The sequence below is a fragment of the Misgurnus anguillicaudatus genome, chromosome 19, assembly GCF_027580225.2.
Source record: "Misgurnus anguillicaudatus chromosome 19, ASM2758022v2, whole genome shotgun sequence".
Taxonomy (NCBI): Eukaryota; Metazoa; Chordata; class Actinopteri; order Cypriniformes; family Cobitidae; genus Misgurnus; species Misgurnus anguillicaudatus.
Window position 1 is genome coordinate 52,607,957 of NC_073355.2, and position 8,717 is coordinate 52,616,673.

Consider the following 8,717-nt stretch of genomic DNA (forward strand, 5'->3'; position numbering starts at 1 on the left):
TACTCTTTTTTGAAAGACATCCTGGGATATTTAATGACCACAGAGAGTCAGGACCTTGGTTTAACGTCTCATACGGAGGACCACACTGATGGCCATGTGAAAAAGACTAGTTGGATTCAACCCAGGAAGAGACTGACAACCGGGTTGTTCTGTACTTGCTGTATGCCGCTCAACTGGGGCACAAGGTGGCTGTGGTGAGGACTGCAGACACAGACATTTTCTTCATCCTCATACACCACGCCCAATCCGTCCCGCTGACCATCTACGTCGACATTGGGATCGGAAAGCACTGGCAGATCCTAAATGTCAGCGAACTGGCAGAATGTAAGGGGGCAGACTACTGCACAATACTCGGCCTCTACATCTTTACAGGGAAAGCTTTACAAGTACCTTTAGAGGCAAAGGGAAGGTTGAGTCTCTGAAAAAGCTGCAGAGTAATCCAAGTACCATGCAGCCTTCAAGTGAGTTTTTTCAAGGCAGATATTCTGTAGCATGTAATGGCAATTACAGTTTTTTACAGATGCTAGGACACATTTCTCAATACATAGGTCACTTTTGCAAAACTCTTCACACAGTTCTCCTAACCAACTTTCATATTGGCAAAGCAGTTAATTTCACATTTAAAATGCACTACAACTACCAAAACACTTTATTCAGGTTTCAAATCAACTCATTCTTCCAGAACACTAGCAAATGTTGACAGCCAACAAACACACTTTGTCACCCACAAAACAATGACCTAAAAAACACTAACAACATGTAGCATTATACATTGTTTTCTTGTGTAAAACAAGGACACATCTCTGTTTATAATTCACTGCAATATATGTTACTGGAATGAATCAGACATGATGCAGAATTCTTCAATATATTATGTAGTTTATTTATTTATTTTTTTGCACTGAGTAATTTCAGAATACAAGAATTTGTATACACACCATCCACTGATAAAGATACAATAGTAATGCTAATCTACTCAGACGTCTTATTAGTGGCATCAGAGCGATGGAATGAGAGCGGCCTTTATTTATGCAATGTACGGTTGCTTTGTTATCGCAGTATACCAGAATATTGCTCGTCGACCAGTTTTTTCCCCATAGAAAAGCAGCAACGACTATTGGGATTATGCGCATTGCGAAATTAAGATGACCGAGCACGTATAGGAGATCGCGTTTGGAGCAGTTTTGGCTTTCTGCCAGAGAGGTGGCTATTAAGATTATTCTATCGACTTTTTCCTTTGGCAGAGAAGCTTGGAATTTGACTGAATCTAAATTGATGCCCAAAAATTCGATATATTGGGTTGGTCCTAAGGACTTCTCTTGCGCGATGGGAATTCCCAATTCAGAAAAAACCCTGTGAACTTTTGTAATGTTTTCGGCTGGAATGGCATCGGGAGGAGATATGACAAGAAAGTCATCGAGCAGGTGTATAATGTGAGAAATTGCGTAGTTGTTGGACAGGATCCAACAGATTGCTTCTGACAACATGTCGAAAATTTTTTGACTACTTTTACATCCGAAGGTAAGGCGTACTGAGAAATTAAACTTCCCGTGCCAACGTATCCCGAATAAGTGCCATGAGTCTGGGGAAAGACGCAAATAATTGACTGGAGTCGATAAGTAATTTCTAGATTTTTTATTTGAAGCTTTCATGACGGGGCATATTGTACGGGCATGAGCCCCACCACAATAATTGCATACGTGGAGATATTTGCAGTGTTGTCTTACGCACTTCCCTCTGTTAAAATTCCCACAAACTTGTTGGTTGTTGGAGAATGGATTCTCTGATGATGAGTTAGAGGTTGTGGGGCGAGGGATGTAGCTGGTGGATTTAACTTGCGTTGGTTCTGGGCAGGGTATGATGGCTGGGTTAATTTGTGGGCATGAGGTAGTGGAGTGAGAAACTAACCTGCATACTGCACAGGAAATATTGCGGCAACTGAAAAATACCTTATTATAAAGATCGGGGTCCAGTGCGCCCCAATAGGGGCACTGGTTCCACTGGGCGACGCGAACTGCACATTTAGCCGAAAATAACTTGTTGTATGTGAAAAAATGGGTTCCGCCATAAGACAACGCGAGATCCGTGATTAACGCCAGATAATCATTGAGTTTGCGTCGTCTATGGGGAAAAGCGGTGCAGATTACTTCGGTGTAGCGACCAAATGCAATGGTGAATTCCGAAAATGAAAGGGGACGGGATGAATTGTGAGATGCATTTTTTAACGTTACGGAAAAATCTCCGCAATCTATTTGCCGGTGAGATTCGGCGGGAGGTAATAGAGAGAGGAGAGATGATAAATCAATGTCTGCACCTGTCAGAATCTGCGTTTTGAGGGAGTTAGGCACGGGAGGTGGTTCCAGGGCGGCAGCATTCACTGGGGTAGGTAGGGGGGTTGCTGTGAAAAGAGTGTAGAGAGGTTTGTCTTGTAAAGATGAGTTGGAAGGAAGATAAAGAGGTGCTAAAACCGTTTGCGGAGGCAGCCTCACGCACGGATTAGCGCCTGGGTCTTGGGGAAGCCCGTAGAAAGGAGTAGGAGGAAATTGAGAAAATAGGGGGGGCGTAGCCATTTGCGGAGGCAGCCTCATGCACGGATTGGCCCCTGGAGCTTGGAGAAGCCCGTAGGATGGAAAAGAGGGAGAAGGCCGGTGTAGCAGGCTGATGGTGTTCTGCTTGTGCACCCCCAGCAGGGGCTGCTGGCCATTGGTAGGGAAAAGTAGCAGAAGGAAAAGGTAGAAGAGGCTGAGTTTGAGGGGCTGGCGGAGGCATCCTCATGCCAGCGTCTGCAGCCGGGGAAAAATAAAGAGTTGAGAAACCAAGCCTGCTGTAGCCGATTGGCTCGCTGCAGCGATTGGTTGGGAGGAGGAGGGAGGCAGAGCAGTGTGAGAGACTGCTGAGTCTGGGGCGTGGCCCAGACTCGCTGATGGTCTGTTGCATCTAGGAGCTTGAGGTGAACCGGAACTTGATCTGGAAGAAGATGACGTTAGAAGGAAATGTTGACTTTTGGTTTTACGAGATTTTGTTACCTTTTTTGGGGTAGGTGAATCATTTCCCAAAGAAATATAAAGCTCATAAAGTTGGGCTTTGCTCAACTTGCGAGAGAACTTAACTTCAGAGTTTGTCAGAGCTTGTCTCAAACCCGCGACGGTCCATTTCGAGATGGGAGGGATGGATGGAGAAGCTGAGGCATATGTGTCACGGTAGGAAATCCAATGTTTCCTCCGTGTCATGTTTTGTGTTTGTGTTTGTACTCACGTTGTGTCCATGTGCTCATTTGATTAAGTGTTGTCACCTGTGTAGTGATTACTCGCTCCAGCTGATCCTCATCACCCTGCAGCTACATATACTCACCCAGTTCTCTTCCTGTTGTCAGATCCTCATTTCATGTTGCTGATTACCACTTGGATTATCGTCTCTCGTCGTCGTGTTGGATTTGTGTTCGTGTTGTCGTCTCCGTGTGAGTGTTTGGTTGTTCCTGGTTATATCCACTGGCCATCATCACACTCTTCACCGACTTCACGATTCAACACTCTTCACGCCACCGTAGACCTTCGATCACCATTGCCAACATCCTGGACTCAGTCATTCATTCTGTTATTTCACTGTATTTACCATCATTCTTAATAAATCTGTGTTGATCGCCTGCGCTTGCTTCCTCCACATTATTGTATCGTTACAGAAGGATCTGACCATCATGGAAGCAGCAGGCGATCGCTCCCCATCTCATCTAGAAGAGTTTTTACAGAGAGCTGTAGGTCGTATGGATCGCCAGGACAAGGCGATAGATGAGATGGGTCGAGCCTTTCAAGCAATGGTGACGAAGGTTTCCGAGCTCGCCCTTCAGGCTCAACAACAACATCTACCGTCACCCACTGCGCCCCCCACGCCACCCACACCGCCGATCGCCACCGGGGGTATTCCCCAGTCCGAACCACGCCTTCCGATTCCGGAGAAGTATGCGGGTGAGCCGAAATTTTGTCGATCATTTCTCTCTCATTGTTCTTTGCATTTCGCATTGCAGCCCCGCACGTTCACCACCGAGAGGCTGCCCTCTGGGGGACGGCGGTGTGGGAGAACCACGACAGCTGCTGTGCTTCGTTCCACGCCCTCTCGGAGGAGATGAAACGGGTCTTCGATCGCTCCGTCGCCGGGAGGGAGGCGGCCAGACTGTTAGCGGACCTGCGTCAGGAGGAGAGGTCCGTGTCCGATTATTCCATCGAGTTCCGCACCCTGGCGGCGGAGTGTAAGTGGAACGAAGAGGCGCAGTGGGATCATTTCCTGCATGGGTTGGCTGACCGCATCCAACAGGAGATTCGAGCTGTGGAACTTCCCTCTTCACTCAATGGTTTAATCGATCTCACTATCCGGATTGACAACCGGCTAGACCAGGCCGCCAGACCGAGGGGGAGAACCACTCGCACAACCAGTCCAGAGGTTCAGCATCAGCGGCCAGAGGTTGCGGTCAGCCCACCTGGAGATCTGGAACCCATGCAGGTGGGGCGAGCTCGGCTCTCCCGGGAGGAGAGGATCAGGCGGAGATCCCTTGGACTGTGTTTATACTGTGGCAGCCCAGAACATCACATCCAGCGCTGCCCAGTAAAAGATCAAGCCCGATAGTAAATCTGAGGCTACTATCGGGTGGGATCTCTGCCAGGAAGACCTCATCTACATCGACACTCCTTCCGGTGAGACTACGGTGGTCCACCAACACACTGGATCAGCACGCTTTGGTGGATTCTGGGGCCGAGGGTAGTTTCATGGACTTCAACTACGCACGTAAAATCAAGATTCCTCTCACCTCCCTCAAACACCCCATTGCACCTTTTGCACTTGATGGACACAAGCTTCCAGTCATCACCCAGACCACCATTCCTGTTTCACTCATCACATCTGGTAATCATACGGAGAAGATTTCATTCCTCATCACAGACTCACCTCAGACTCCCATTGTTCTCGGTCACACTTGGCTCCATAAACACAACCCCAGGATTGATTGGCGTCTCGGATCTGTGGTTAGCTGGAGCGAGGAGTGTCATTTGTCTTGTCTTTTGTCTGCTGGTGTTAATGTTTCTGAGTCTGTGTTTCAGGGGGAAGCAGTGGATTTGACTAACGTGCCCGCGGAGTACCACGACCTGAAGGAGGTGTTCAGTAAGTCGCGGGCTGATTCTCTTCCTCCTCATCGTCCCTATGACTGTGCGATAGAGTTATTGCCAGGTACCTCTCCGCCTAAGGGCAAGTTATATTCCTTGTCTATTCCAGAGACGGCGGCCATGGAGAAATATATATCCAGTTCTCTAGCAACGGGGTTCATTCGCCCTTCCTCTTCTCCAGCGGGGGCGGGGTTCTTTTTTGTGGGAAAGAAGGACGGATCCTTGCGACCTTGTATTGACTACCGAGGGTTGAACAACATAACGGTAAAGAATACTTATCCTTTGCCGCTTATGTCTTCAGCTTTTGAGAGGTTGCAGGGAGCGGCCGTTTTCACTAAATTGGACTTACGTAACGCTTATCATTTGGTCCGCATTAGGGAGGGGGACGAATGGAAGACTGCTTTTAACACCCCTCGTGGCCATTTTGAGTACTGCGTGATGCCTTTCGGGCTATCTAACTCGCCGGCAGTCTTCCAAGCACTCGTTAATGACGTGTTGCGAGACATGGTCGATCAGTTCATATATGTTTACCTGGATGACATATTGATTTTTTCTTCGTCTCTCCAGGAACACGTGCAACACGTACGACGAGTGCTTCTGCGGTTGCTAGAGAATGGATTGTTTGTCAAGGCGGAGAAATGAGTTTTTCATGCACAGTCTGTTTCTTTTCTAGGACACATCATTTCGACTGAGGGTGTTCGCATGGATCCTGAGAAGGTTAAGGCTGTGGTAGATTGGCCATCCCCAGAGTCTCGCAAGGCCCTGCAGAGATTTCTGGGGTTCGCCAATTTTTATCGGCGTTTCATTCGCAATTTCAGCCAACTAGCCGCACCTCTGACCGCTTTGACCTCCCCTAGTTCAGCTCCTATTCTTGTCACCCCTGATCGCTCACGTCAATTCATAGTGGAGGTCGACGCGTCAGAGGTGGGGGTAGGAGCAGTGTTATCCCAGCGCGCATCCTCAGACGGAAAGGTTCATCCTTGCGCGTATTATTCTCATCGTTTATCTCCTGCGGAAGTTAACTATGACATTGGCAATCGGGAGTTGTTGGCCGTCAAATTGGCACTGGAAGAGTGGCGTCACTGGCTTGAAGGGTCGGGTGTACCTTTCATTGTATGGACGGACCATAAGAATCTCGAATACATTAGAACTGCTAAAAGACTTAACTCCAGGCAGGCTCGGTGGGCATTGTTTTTCGGTCATCTCGATTTTACACTTTCTTACCGGCCGGGTTCCAAAAACATCAAACCCGATGCTTTATCCCGTCTTTTTGAGCGTTCCGATCGTACTGCTACTCCCGAGCCCATTTTACCGGAGACCATCATTATCTCCGCGCTCAGATGGGAGGTCGAATCGAAGGTGTTGACTGCCTTAGAAGGGGTAACGCCCCCGGCTCGTTGCCCACCGAACCGTTTATTTGTGCCGGAGGGGTTACGGTCAGACGTTCTCCAGTGGGGTCATTGTTCCAGTGTTGCTTGTCACCCAGGGGTTAGTAGGACTAAATTTCTAGTCAAGCAACGATTTTGGTGGCCTGGTATGGCTCGCGATGTCCACGACTTCGTCTTGGCTTGCTCGGTCTGTGCTGTTGGTAAGACTTCCAATCGACCTCCAGATGGGTTACTCTTACCGCTGTCTGTCCCTTCGAGACCCTGGTCCCACATCTCGCTAGATTTTATTACCGCCCTCCCACCCTCCAAGGGTAATACGGTGATTTTAACCGTAGTGGACCGGTTCTCGAAGGCGGCTCATTTCATCCCCTTGCCCAAATTGCCATCAGCCAAGGAAACAGCGGTAACTGTCATTGACCACGTCTTCCGTATACATGGCCTTCCGACAGACGTGGTTTCTGACAGGGGTCCCCAATTTGTGTCCAAATTTTGGCGAGAATTTTGTAAGTTGTTAGGGGCCACTGTTAGTCTTTCATCCGGGTTCCATCCCCAGAGCAATGGTCAAACCGAGCGAGCCAATCAGGATGTCGAAAGGGCATTGCGGTGTTTGGCCTCCAACAATCCTTCATCCTGGTGTCAACAACTCTCAATTGTGGAGTACGCACACAATTCTCTGCCAGTGTCATCTACGGGCATGTCTCCATTTAAGTGTAGTTTAGGGTACCAACCACCTAATTTTGTTAGTACTGAATCCGAGGTGTCGGTCCCCTCCGCAAACGCACTAGTCCAGAGGTGTCACCGCACCTGGACCAGAGCTCGTAGAGCTCTGCTCCAGGCAAGGTCGCGCACCAAGGCTAAGGCCGATCGCCACCGGTCGAAGCCTCCCCGTTACGTCGTCGGTCAAAGAGTGTGGCTTTCAACCCAGAATATTCCGATGCGTTCCGTTTCGAATAAGCTTGCTCCCAAATTTATTGGCCCGTTTTCTGTTACCAAAATCATTAATCCGGTAACAGTGCGTCTTAGCCTTCCACCGGCGTACAGGAGGGTTCATCCCGTGTTCCATGTGTCCAAAATTAAACCGGTGATTTTTTCCCGTCTTAATCCGCCTGCCCCGGTTCCCCCCCCGCCTCGTATCGTTAATGGGGAGACCACGTATTCGGTTAATCGTATTCTGGACTCTAGACGGAGGGGACGCGGTTTTCAGTACTTGGTGGATTGGGAAGGTTACGGTCCGGAGGAGAGAAGGTGGGTTCCTGCTCAGGACATACTGGATCACCGCCTTATTGATGATTACAATCTACAGGTAAAGCAGGCTGGGAACGCCAAGGGGCGTTCCTAGGGCAGGGGGTACTGTCACGGTAGGAAATCCAATGTTTCCTCCGTGTTATGTTTTGTGTTTGTGTTTGTACTCACGTTGTGTCCATGTGCTCATTTGATTAAGTGTTGTCACCTGTGTAGTGATTACTCGCTCCAGCTGATCCTCATCACCCTGCAGCTACATATACTCACCCAGTTCTCTTCCTGTTGTCAGATCCTCATTTCATGTTGCTGATTACCACTTGGATTATCGTCTCTCGTCGTCGTGTTGGATTTGTGTTCGTGTTGTCGTCTCCGTGTGAGTGTTTGGTTGTTCCTGGTTATATCCACTGGCCATCATCACACTCTTCACCGACTTCACGATTCAACACTCTTCACGCCACCGTAGACCTTCGATCACCATTGCCAACATCCTGGACTCAGTCATTCATTCTGTTATTTCACTGTATTTACCATCATTCTTAATAAATCTGTGTTGATCGCCTGCGCTTGCTTCCTCCACATTATTGTATCGTTACAATATGAAGATGTTGGAGATTGTAAAGGCTGTCTAGAAGGTGGAGGTGAACGGAGATTGCGCTGTGTAGGAGTGCGGGTGGTGGGCCTTTTGGACTTCCGGCCGTGTGCCGAGACGTGTGGTTCGGCAGAAGATCCGGGTTGGCTCGGGAGTTCCTTAGAGCCGGTCGGAGGAATTGCCTTGGAGCCAGCTGCTTGTTTTGAGCCGGTGGCTTGCAGTGGAGCGTAGAACTCGTCGTCAGAAGGGTAAAGCTCGACTTCAGACATGTTGGCAGTTCGAAGCAGTATAACCGAAAACAATCTCAATAGACTGAGGTAGGTAGGATGTCTGTATATGTAGTGTTTG